General features: G+C 29.2%; 1 long non-coding RNA gene across 1 annotated transcript; it reads left to right on the forward strand.

Moving 5' to 3' along the window:
• Positions 1 to 5,628: 5,628 nt before the first annotated feature.
• LOC146994225 (uncharacterized) lies at positions 5,629 to 11,426 on the forward strand. The gene is made up of 4 exons (XR_015043850.1): positions 5,629 to 5,747; positions 6,814 to 6,923; positions 9,042 to 9,077; positions 11,208 to 11,426. It is a non-coding gene; the product is annotated as an uncharacterized LOC146994225 (long non-coding RNA).
• The last annotated feature ends 1,656 nt before the right edge of the window (positions 11,427 to 13,082 follow it).

The following is a 13,082-nucleotide window of genomic DNA, read 5'->3' on the forward strand; positions in this document are numbered from 1 at the left end:
TAAGACCATGGTCCTTTTTGTTTTTAAATGTATATTTGATTTGATTTGTATTTAGTATTTGATTTGCATTTAGTATTTCATTTGTATTTGATAGCATTTGATTTGTTTTATTTATTGCATTTATTGTTCATGTTGTTCATTATTGTAATGTAATGCTTATTAATGCATGTATGCCACAGTTGTAAGTTTAGCTTCCTGTCCAGGGATTGTACTGCCCGGGATGTGCAGTCCTTGGGAAGGGGGCAGTGTTACGAATTTGGTATTTAAAAAGCTAATGTTAGTTCAATTATAAATTAAATGGTTTTATTTCTCGCGCAGTGCAGCGCGTGACGAATATTAAAAGAAAGCTAAGCAGGAAAATTGAAAATACAAGAGCGCGTGCATTAAATAAATAATATCTCTTTTTGATTTCGAGAAAGTACTGGAAAATTCTAGCGCGTGATTTTAAAATCTTATAAAAGGAGGAAAACATCTCAGTTCACAGTAGTTGCTTAGTTTGTTGTTGTCTAGAAAACTGCTCTTGTTGATTGTAGCGAATTCGCGGATTAGCGTTCTTTAGCTGTTTTGAATTACGTTCTATTGGACATTTGAGTAGTTGAAAGATAACTACTGTGAGATATTGTAATACTGCATGATAATTTGAGAAAATTTAAGCATTTTTGTTGTGATAATAATAAATTTTTGTTCATTTTTCATCGGACTTGTGCATTCATTTCATAACGAACTCGTACGCACGCAACAATACATTACTGAGAGCCTGCAAACACAAATTGTAAAACAAGTTTTCGAAACAGTACAGTGGTTGGCATGTTTACACTTAGATGTCCATTGCAATGAAATGTTTCCATGCCGTATTTGAAGGACTCCATTTGCAATAGCAAGAACTTGGCATCCAAAACATATCCTCAGCAATCATTCCGCTAATGTCAATGGCAAGCAACTTAATAAGAGAATAAAACTGTGTGCATAACATTTGGCCCATTTCACTTTGGCTGCAAAGAAAGAAAATTTAAATGTTTACCTAACAAACCTAACGGTTTTGGTAATTGCATGACAACTAAATATTCACTAAAACTCGAAAACTGTTTTAATGTTTGGCTCTGAAACCGCCGTACCTTCCACAACGGCGTGGAAAAGACAGTGATCATTGTTAAAAAATACCGCTAGTACTTTTTGGCAGGTTCTTACATGATTTACGTGTAAATACGGCTGGCTTTTACATTTATTTTTTTCTTCTAAACATTGGTCATTGTCTGCCCATATTTTAAGATTACACGTTAATATATAAAAGTATCGTTCAAAATATTCATTGACGTATGCGCTCGATTTTTTAATATATGTTGCGGTCACTTTAAATTAATATCTGTATGAGTTAAAGAAATGTAGAAAGCAACGAGCGAATGAAGGACTAGAATCGAAAGATAACTTCTTTGTAACCATTTACAGAAAATGTAATAACTGGTTTAATTGGACTGGGTGATGAAAAATCTTCCATAATTTTCATATTTTAGTATATTGGCTTTAGAGCATGAAATAAAGCAAGCTCAAAATATGACCTAAACGTATTTACTCATGTCATCAACAGTAGCAGTTAGATACTCACCTCTCGGAAGTTATATCAGAGCGTGAAATAAATGAAGCTGGATGTATATAAATTGGCAAGATATAATATCGTTGAAACAAACGTAATTTTCCGGGAAACTTTTATTACAGATCAGGTGGCATGGGCAATCCAATGTAATTCTGAACCCAAATGGCTGTCTGAAAATGGAAATTGTCAGATTCTCGGAAAGAAGAAAAAACTGAAGTCAATCATTACATCAAGAGCTAATTATTTCTACATCAAAGAAAACTTTTGACCTAATCTGTAAACGATAGAATATAATCTGTTAGATATAGTCACTTTGTCGACATGGGATTCGGTAAAATAGATGAAAGTTGTAAAATATTTATTCATTTTAATTTACCAGGTATTTTATGGTTACGCATCTTTACTGTGAGTTCTCTCTTACCTCTTCCCTGTCAAAATGTAAACCTTAGTTCGTGCGTATTTAAATGAGGTAGAAAAAGGTAGTATTAAGGGAGGTTTTAGACTAGAACGTGTACGGCTTGCTGAAGGACACATTACCAGTTCAAATTCTACGATAGCAGTCTGTCTTTATTGTTGTATATTCTTGGCAATAGTACTTGTCCTCCTCGTATATGATTCAGTGAACTTCGCGTTAATAATTTCTCTGCAGCCTTTGGGCTAGCTTAATATTTAGCTAATTTTTTTAATAGAAATACCTTACTTTTAAATTGCAAAAAAAATATAAAAGCATGCGTTTAAAAATCGCGATGCAGTCTTAACAGGTGGCATATATATATATATATATTTTTTTTTTTTTTTTTTTTCATTTTTATATTCAGCCGTTTTTCAGCTAATCACCTCAACGCTCAGTTTTCTTACTAAGATGGCTTTAAAAACTTATTTTGCCTTCTTAATATTAACACTCTGTGCGTTTACTTTATTTATTAAATATGATACTTTTTGCCCCTTAAACCACCTAAAATTGGATTCAACTACAAAATTACAATATATTTCACAGCAGCATAAATTTAGAATATCCGATAAACGGTCTCGCGTGCTGGAAATAAAAATGTTTTATTCGGTACAGTGTTGCCATTGCTCGCTGGGTTTGTTAATAAAAAATTTGTTTTACAAAATATGAAATAGGTAATAATTCCAAATTCGGCTTTCCATGGGGCCTTGCTGGGGTGAAGGGCAGCGCTACTCTAAATCTGATGGTTATCGGAACAGTTGTTTCTTCACAGTGCGGAAAACCTACATACATCCACGCAGATTCTTCTTATTGAATTCCTTTAAATAAAATACAGTGCGATAATATTTGGTGGGAAAAATCTGAAAACTGATACAGCGCATTTAAATGTTTCGAATCAAACTGTCGTTTCGAGACTGATATCCCGTTCAAGATAAACGTCCATTTTGGGGTAATAAGTACAATATGCGAAACAACTGCAAAATTAACAAAAAAAAAGCTATTGTAGAGAATTCAATCGCAAAAAGAGAATGATTCAATCGCAAAAAGAGATGACACCAAATTACGTGTAATTACGGAGAAGGTGATTAGGCTACAGGCGAGGTTGAGAATGTTTTGACTTTTATATTTGAAATGGTAAATTTCCTTTATTAACTTGTAGGGTTTATATTTATTTTAACTAACATTTATTTTAAGTTTAAACTATCTTTCCTGTCAAGCCTTACTGTCCCCTGGAACTGCCAATGCCAGAATATGTAAATTTGAGTAGAACGCGCAAGGATTCAAGTATGATTTAAATAGAAGGAAACGAGGTCGGTGTGAGATTCTCTTACTTAGCGAGCGCGGAGGTAGTTAGCGAGAATTGAAGAACCCCGCGTTGCGGCCTATGTGCTTGGCGGGAAGTAGTGGTCAGCGTTCCAGTGAGCTTCAAGTCTGCTGAATTAGCAGCGGTATTGTAAAACGCGGTGAGTTAGTTATTTTAGAGAGCCTCGTAGTTAGAATCTTGTCTTTATTTTCTTTTCAGGTTATTATTTTTATTTGACTGCCAAGTTGGCACCGTCTGTAAGTGTCAAGAGAACGCAATTGTAATTTATTACGTTGAATAAAAAGGGACTTAAACCCTTCACAAGCTTCTATCTTTTATACAAGTTTTCACAGTCACCTCTTGGTTGCGTGCAAGTTGGAGGCGCGCAACGTTATAAACTGTTATTAGCTATTGTTGTATGTATAATATCCAATCTGTACAAGCAGAATTCGTAAACAGTGCAAGAATGCATTTAATCATTTAAACAGTCCTTTGTGTCAAACGACTCGCAAACATTTTACCAATAAGTTAAGTAATTTCGGAAATATACGAAAAGATTTTTGGTATGAAAGTGTTTCTTCAGGAAAGGGCTCTTTCAGTTTCACAAGAGTATTTCTTGACTTGCAAGTCTGATATCCAAATTAATATGGGTTTCGTAATACTTAATAAATATTTTTAGAGCCACAGCGCATTTAGAGAGGGGCCTTGCAAAGATCAACATTAGAATTATACGTATCGAGTGCTCTTGGAAAAATTAGTAGCCTTCAGAGATGCTATTTTATAAATGTTTGTAGCAAAGGGGAATTAATATTTGTTAAATTCATTTTATCGTTTAGGCTACCCCAGGCAGCACGTCTCCAAAAATATACGTATAATTTTGGTGAAATAAGGGTATGGTATTTTTTGCACGTTACTTTTACGAAATTTATACGAATGAAAAAGGCTGAAGTTACTGTTGACTCTTGATCGTTATTTTCCACACGTTATTTTTACGAAAATTATACGAATCCGAATGTACTGATAAAACTACCGCCATGATGGTATATTTTATTCGTCACTTTTACGCATATTATACGAATTCGAATATTCTGAAAGAAACTACTGGCTTTATGGTATATTTCATTCGTCACTTTTACGGATATTGTACGAAGTTTAAAAAGATTGAAAATGAAGTTTATTAATTCAAAATATTTAGTGTATTTCTGGCATTTCACTTTGTTTTCTTTGTCCACGAACATGTAAAAAGGGACATTCATATATGAGGCTAAAATTTTTCTATAAATTTTAACATGTGAGCTAAATCTTTACGTGCAATTTTGCAAAAAATTATATTTTCTTAATTCAAACATCTTCAAAATAACTTATTTATTTTCTTATATCAAATTTGTTATTATTATTATTCATATCAACACTTACATTAATTTACACAATTTAATTTCTTTTATGAAAATCCTATTACCCATTTAACTGGAATAAGCTGTATATTAAATTTGTGTACTTACTGAGTTTGGTACAATACTCGCCTTATTTTATTTAGCAAATGTGGGCAATTAAATTGGAATAAGACTAGCAAATCTTTCATGTCGAAGAAAAGAATAATAAATACAGCAGAAGATGCTCGAAAACGTTTAACTTCTTGAACAATAGTTTAATGTAGACCAAAGGATTATTAATTATAATCAAAGATATACTAATATTTTTATTTAATAATAATAATAATAACTCTACGAAATTGCAAGCTGAATCCTGATATTTTACATATATTTCATTTCCTTTAATCTTTGTTATAAAAATCATATGAGGCTAATTTTTTTAAATTTTGTTTAATGTACGAAAAAAATGATATAGCGATTTTAATAATTTTTATATGAGGAAAAAATTAATAAATAATGTAAAAAAATAATTATATTATATTTTATATTTTTCCTGAAACAGTTAAAGACATTTTAATATGGAGATCTACAGAATAAGTACAAGGGTCCAGTTAAATGAACTCAAAATTTGCATAGTTAATTTTACGCTAACTTATAAAAATTAACCGGATTTACGATTATACACTGAGCATGCGCATACACAGACATTTCTATTTTTCGTATAAAAATTTAATTATTACCTTAATACAGAGATGCTGTGAATATAAATTTATATAATGCAAAAGTAAGTTTATTTCATATGCTAATTTAGAGGCTTTCTTAATATGTTTAATTATAAAGAAAAAAAAAGCGTTGCAATTCTTGTTCACTGACCAATGGCAAAGCAGACACTTTCTACTTCCGGTTGTGGCGGGATATTTGTGAAGTCAGCACTCGGCAATGGCGTTCGAAAAGAATGGTAAAGTCGCAGAGAATGCTGTTTGTTCGTGGATTGGCATTTGTGACTGAATTACTAATTATTTGAAGAAAGTAAGTGAATATTTGATATTTTCAGTGTTTAATACTCGTACTTTCTTCACCTATATAAAATTTTTTAAATAGCGTCTGTGTAGTAAATGTGATTTTCCATGTGTTGTTCTTTTGTGTACGTGCCTAATGATTCATTTTCAGGATTTGGTACTGTTAAATTTTGCACTAGTCTGTTTCTTACTGTTTGTGTCACTCCTTTTTGTATGTGTCTCACCTATAGTTATATTATTTTTACTCAAACGTTTTAATATTTATCTTAAAGCATACTGTAATTAAGCAGGAAATAGCTTTAATTGGAAAAAGAAAGGCAATATTAACATGACTAATTGTTCAGAAATCTGTTATGGAAATGTTATCTACCTTATGCCAAAAAATAAAGCATGTAACTTTCATTTATTTATGAAATTCAAAATTTTTTATTTGCTTAGTGTTTTCTCTAAAAATAATTTAATTTCTTATTTTTGAATTTAGTTTTATAAATTTGCTTTAATATATAATCTTTAACTCAAAGATATTGTGCTATTAAAAAAGGAAATTTTATGCCATAGAAACACAGGTACTTTGTTCCAAATCTGTGTTAATTTTTTTTTTTTTTTATATATACTGAATTTTTATGCACTTGTAATTACTGAAATATATCCTTTCATGAATAATAAGTAAGTCCTTTCATGAATGCATTTCTTTTTTGTTTGTTTGATTTTGTTGTTTTAAAAGATCTGCCATAGTTAAAGAAAATAAAGTAAGAATGCTTTACTTTCAGTTTTGAATAAATTTATTACTATTTACTGCAGCTTCAAGTTTCTCTAAACATAATTTTCGAAGTCGGAACTTGATAGTTATGTTGATTATTAGACTTGCATGAAAAAATTTATTGAAAAATTAGTATTTGATCTAAAATACCTTAAATTATTTAAATTATATTTTACTAAATCATGTATTTTGATATAACTAGATAGTTAAAAAAATTAAAATTGTAAATGTGCAGAAATGCTTATACAAAACTAAGAAATTGTTTATATTTTTGTTACTTTTTCCCTTGTAAATTAATTGTATATATATATTACAGTCTGGGGAGTCAGCACCCTGCTGAATTGTAGTAAACGAGATGTCCAATCTACTAGACCATCAAAGATGCAGATTTGGATTTTCTATTTCATAGTTATTGAAATCATAATGGTATGTTTGTTTAAATTAGTACTGTTTATGAATGTGATAAAAATAAATTCTGATAAGCTAAGAAATGATTTATTTTCTATTAATTATGAACTGTAAATAATGTAACCAATTTTCTTCATAGTATTTACTAAACATTTTTTTTAAAGGGAGGTAGTCTTATTTATACAATTCTTGCAGAGATACCAAGAAATAAAACATTTCAGGAATTTTCACTCAGTATATCTTGATGTGTAAAATCGTGTTGTTCAATGCCATATTACTTTTTCACAGGAAAGTAATTTTATTGATCTAACATCTGCATAAATCAAACTTTTTTAAGAATGATTACAGTTTCTAACTTAAAATTTTCAGATTTAGAAAATGTATATTTAATGTAGCATTAGTTTTCCATGGAATAGAAAAGGTTTTAAAAATGTTCAGTTGTTAGAGGGAAATAATATAAATGAGATTGTCCTGATACAGTTTCAGCTGGAAATGAAACTGAATTTTCGGATAGTGAAGATTTCATTTAAGAATTCTAATAAAACTGATTAAAGTAAATCCTCTGCATTTAAAAATTCTAATAAAACTGATTAATGTAAATCCTCTGCATTTAAGAATTCTAATAAAACTGATTAATGTAAATCCTATGATTCATGTAGGTATTCTTCTGTTATCAGGACCAGATTCAGAAATGTGTGTTTATATGCATGCATTTTTAAATGTAGGTGCTCGTGTGTGCATGTGTATATTCTTTATGTATCTATGTGTATACTTATACACATACATGCATATACACATGCTTACATATCTACAGTGGAACACATGCTTACATATCTACAGTGGAGACACGAGTTTAATTCGTTCCAGCATTCAACTGGTATAGCGAATTTCTCGTATCTAGAAACAAGCTTCCCCATTGAAAATAATGGAAATTCAGTTAACCCGTTCCACACCCCAAAAAATATCAACATTTTAATATCAAGTCAATTTTTCCTAATAAATAACACTGGTAAATAATATAACAATAGTTTAACTTTGTTACCAACATTTTAACTCCTTCTCATTAATCCACACCAACAACAGCTTCTCAACATCTAGGAGTATTTTTATGGTGCTTGGAAGCAACGATAATTCCTTTGGCTACATCAGGTTTCTTAATTTCTTCCTGCTTCTTCAGAATAGTATAGATTTTCGATGTTGAAAGGCCGCAAGTCTTCGCCAATTCCGTCACCATGCTTATGTTTATCTATGATTTCTTTCTAGATATCGACGGCCATGGCCTCCTTATTTTTCTTTGCAGCACTATCTGAGGCAACAATCTTCTTGCGAGGCATCTTGAAATAATTATTTTCACGTTAAATGTCAAAACAATTAACTTACAAGTGCACAAACACGTATATAAAAGAACACTGAGTGATCTGACGAGGGGATTCCCCGAGTTGAGCCGGATAGGGAAATGGTGCCCCCATACCAACAGCCTGGCTCATTGCTCGTTACTCGAATTAATGCTCGTATTTTGCTCATACTTTCGTCGTATCTCGAGGTTTCATTGTACATTTCTTAATCCCGTCCTAATAACAGAGGAGTACCTTTGCCAGTATTGCAACAGAGCTAGAATGAATTATTGTGTTAAATATGTGGAAAATGCATGCTTAAAGTACTGTTATTTTCTAAAAATATTCTGTATGTCTATTTTTTACAAGAAGAAAAAATAGCTAAAAGCTGTTAATTTACTCGTATTTATTAGTCCAAAGGGGCTTTGTCCCTAAAGAACTATTGTTTTTGTTTTGCATTGGTTCACTATAAATATCTGTTTCACTTTTCAAACTGTTCCTACCAAATGTTAGAGTCCCTAGTGTGGGATTAATAATCTCTGTCTTAGTGCCCTCTATAACCTATGTTAGGGTTAACCTGTATAACCTACAAGGATTGCCAGTTTAGGCGAGATATCTAGGTAGTCATCATAATACGTACCTTTTTATTATTTTTAAATTAAATTGAAAGTAATAAACTAGTTTTCAAGAATGGAGTTAAACTAGATTTGCATTCAACTCTGGTTTATTGTGTTAATGATGTTTTGCTGTAACAAATATGAATTTTTTGTTTAAGTATAATAATTTAAAATGTTTTTTCTAGAGAATGAAGTACTGCCACTAAGGTAAAGCTTGCAAGGTAATTTTCTATTCTACATTAACTCAATCTTTATGTCCTGTTACAGATATATTGGCAGAAATAATGAAAACCTGACATTCAAAAAGAAAAATGATAACATTGAATGTAGTATATTAGATGGTTAACTGTGGTTTGGCAGCTCATTAATAATCGTATACATATTGAGTACGAATAACTTTGACAATTACCGGTATTTTCAATAGTATAAAATTAGGCAAGAAAGCAGCTTTAGCTTAGCACCGATTTTAAATACAACTCTCTTACCAATATTGGTTTGACGAAGGTAAAATATAATTGAATTTAATAAGTTGGAAATACTGTCTGTCTTTCCATGAGTTAAAAAATAATTTCAAATAAAATTTCTTTTTTCAGTTTTTCATGTTATTTGTTTAATGTTATTGTAATCTGATTTATCATATTTAGTCACATATTCCATCCCTCTTTGCACTATAGTATATAATTCAAAGGACTTATCAGTTTCAGCAATATATTTTTTTTTTACCAGTATACATTTTTACCATAACTCTGTTTTTTCTAAATCATATCCTGAAAAATTAAGGAGTAAAGTACACAAAGAAGGAAAATATGCAAGTAAATAATGGCATTTAGTGTTGTTTATGTGTCTAATATTTGTACTAGATTGTAAAAGTTATAAAATTCTATTAGCTTTTTTTAAATTATTCTTTTTTAAATTGAGATGCTTCTTTGCACCCAAATGGTTAAAACCCTAGTGTGACTTTGGTACTTTGATCTAACTTCTATTCCTAATAAATAATCCAGCTGCATACAGTTTATTCAATTTCTGCCATGTGTAAGGTAAACAATATTAGCTTTTTTTAAATATATCTTTTACAACTATTCCATCAGGTAGATTTCTTTCATATTTTGCCTTAATTGAGTCATCTTGCTAATTAAGAATTTATTAAAGTTAATATGTTAAGTTTTTGTGTGTATAATTCATTTTAAGTATGTGCAAGCAAATGCATACATTAACAGTTACGTAGAATTATGTTTTGGGTATCAAATTCAGAAATTTTGTGGCTGTTTTTAGAAGATTTATTAATGATTTATACTATATTAATATTGGTAAAAAAATTCTGTGGCTTTTATATGAGAGTATATATTTTAAAATAGCTGCATGATATGGTAGAGGTAAAAAGCTTTACGTGGATCATAAATTAATATTATGTGGCAATTTTTCATTTATTTAATAAAGAAAATATTGAAGCCACAATTAAAATTTTTTCACTGGATTATTTGCATACAAAGTTTGCAGCAAATATTTCCTGCAACAGAAGTGACAATTTTTATTTTGCCAAGACAGGAAATTTAGTTAGTGAAAGCAGTTATTTTGAGATGTTAAACAGGAAAGCAAATTTTTGAATTTAAATTGATTTTTGAAGGAAGACTTCATTTAGTCTTGCTATCATTCTACGTGACTCTTAACTTTTTTATGGTATTTATAATTTTATTGTTATTCAGCTTTCTGTTTGCTTAGAATGCACATGAATGTAGACTTGAAATATTTTATATTGCAAACTGAGATGCCATTGTTATCATAATTAAAGATTTTTACTCTGATTTTGGAGGAATTTACTGATAATACTTTTGATTGTGTATTGGTTTCTGGTTTATTGAAATGTGTAAAATAGCCTGTTAATGCATATACGTATGTTAATGACATGTATATGTTTATGAAGTATTCTGTTATATGTATATAGCGTTGTGATTAGTTTTCTGCTTACTCTTTATTTTAGAAAAAGTTATCTGTAAGAAAGCGAATATTCTTTACTATATGTAGGAGTAAAATTGAAAAGGCTAATGTAATATAATTAATACAAAATTAAGTTTTTTCTCATGTACTTAAATACAAACATAGCCATTAAAGACTTTCTCAACCTTGCAGTTCTAAACAAATCTTAAGTATTTTTACTTGAAATTATAGGCATTGTGTAAGGTATATAATTGAAGCTTACTGTGTGATAGTATGAAATTAAATTTTTAATTACTGAAATGTAAATTTTTAAATATGAAATACTCAGTGCATTTTATATGCATCTTTTAATACTTCAAAAAACTGAAAACATCTGAAGTGTGAAATTATTACAAATTTTTCTTTTTCTTCTTTAGGAGCTGTTCTCAAAACATTGGGTGACAAAGAATTCACTTTTACAAAAATTGAGCAGGATATTGGAGACAGCGAACTATAGAACAAATATGGCGAAGCTGCATGAAGTCTATGTTGAATTTTATTATTGAAAAAAATATGCTCTTCAGATTTAATGTTAGTTTTTATTGTTTAACAGTAATTGCAGTTTTCAAATACCTGTAAAATAAACCTAATTCTTAAATTAATTTCATGTGTATTTCTTTTGCAACTCTTACAGTTCATAATACTTCAAACAACTTGAAATTTTATACTTGTTAATTTATGTGGGATATGTTCATAATAATTTTATAATTTAAATAACTCATTGTTATCATATGAGCATAATCTAAAATGCACGGCATTTGACAACAAATTAATAAAAAATTAGCCAACTTCTAAGTGCTTTCTTTTGTCCAGTTGCCTCTTTTTAAATCATTTAATACCATAAAGCTATTTGATGAAAAAAAATAACTGGTATGTCCACATCAACATGTACATTTATAATGATGTTATAGAAAAAGTCACATGAGATAAATATTTAAAAACTTCAATATTCCTAAATAAATTAACTTTTTAAAATTTTATCTGGTATATAAGATAAAATAAAAAACATATTTAGGTAATTTTGAATTTGCATAATTTTATGTACTTATTTATGAAATAAACAGTTACATTGTAAAAGGGAACTTTTTAAAAATACCTCAATAAAGCATTTCTTTTGTAGAGGTGAACTTTTAGTACTGATCTAATATATTTATAAGATTTTAAACTGAGAAAGACAACAATAATAGATTACAATACATTGCAAGATTGACTCATAAATGTAAAATTTTTACATATCATAATTATGTGTCTAATTAAAACAGAAGTTACTTGATTAACTTGCATGCAAATTAATATTTTCTTTAACATGCTTGGGATAAACTGAATTTTAATAAAGAAATATGTATATATTTATGTATTATCTGAAGATATGAATGAAATATTTGTGACATTAAACATTCATCTTCAAGGAAAATAACAAAGTCAACTTGGTAAACTACTGGAAAAGGTAAGTTTTCTACAATTTCCTGGTCTATATTTAACAATTTTAAAATTTAGCACACTCATTCAAATAATCTAAACGTATGATGTTTTCTTTTGTGCTACATCCGTTTACTGAATTTGTTAATTAACTATATTGTACTTTAGATAGAAATTAACGTAGATATTCCCTGTATTTTACGGTACAAAAACTTATATATTTGATAATAATTGATTTAAATCTTCCCTATGTTTTCTTTGCATATGTGAATAACTGGTAAAAATTTAGTCCGATGTCTTCTCTTTACTGTGTATAAGTGCACATTTTTGGTAAAAAATTTGCATAAATCTCCAATTACCTATTTACTGCATTTTTCGTAAAATGTGCTTATTTTTATCTCTTTTATATATAGATTTTTTATATAGATCTATGCAAAAATGTTCTGCATATTATGATTAAAAGATAAAATTAATTTAATATCAAATTTTTACATATCCACCTTTTAGGTATGTACAGCAATATGGAATATATATAACTGGAAAATTTAAATGCAAAAAAATTTATTTCTATTCAAAAATTACATAACACTAAAAGGCTGAAAATCACTTTTAATATTTCATTTCAAAGTGACTACAAAATATGCATTAAATTTTGTAAACCTGAGTTCTATGTTTTAAATCAATTAATGCTATCGTTCATTTACATGGCATAAGAAAATGTCCTTCAGAAAAGCAAATAATTTATTTAAAGTGTTATTTAGTAATAATGAATTTAGTAAACAACTGTTTGCTACAGTTGTTTACTAAATTTAAATTTATGAAATGAATTTAGT

The sequence above is a fragment of the Stegodyphus dumicola genome, chromosome 11 (assembly GCF_044657685.1).
Source record: "Stegodyphus dumicola isolate Sdum_Otavi_A_Nest chromosome 11, ASM4465768v1".
Taxonomy (NCBI): Eukaryota; Metazoa; Arthropoda; class Arachnida; order Araneae; family Eresidae; genus Stegodyphus; species Stegodyphus dumicola.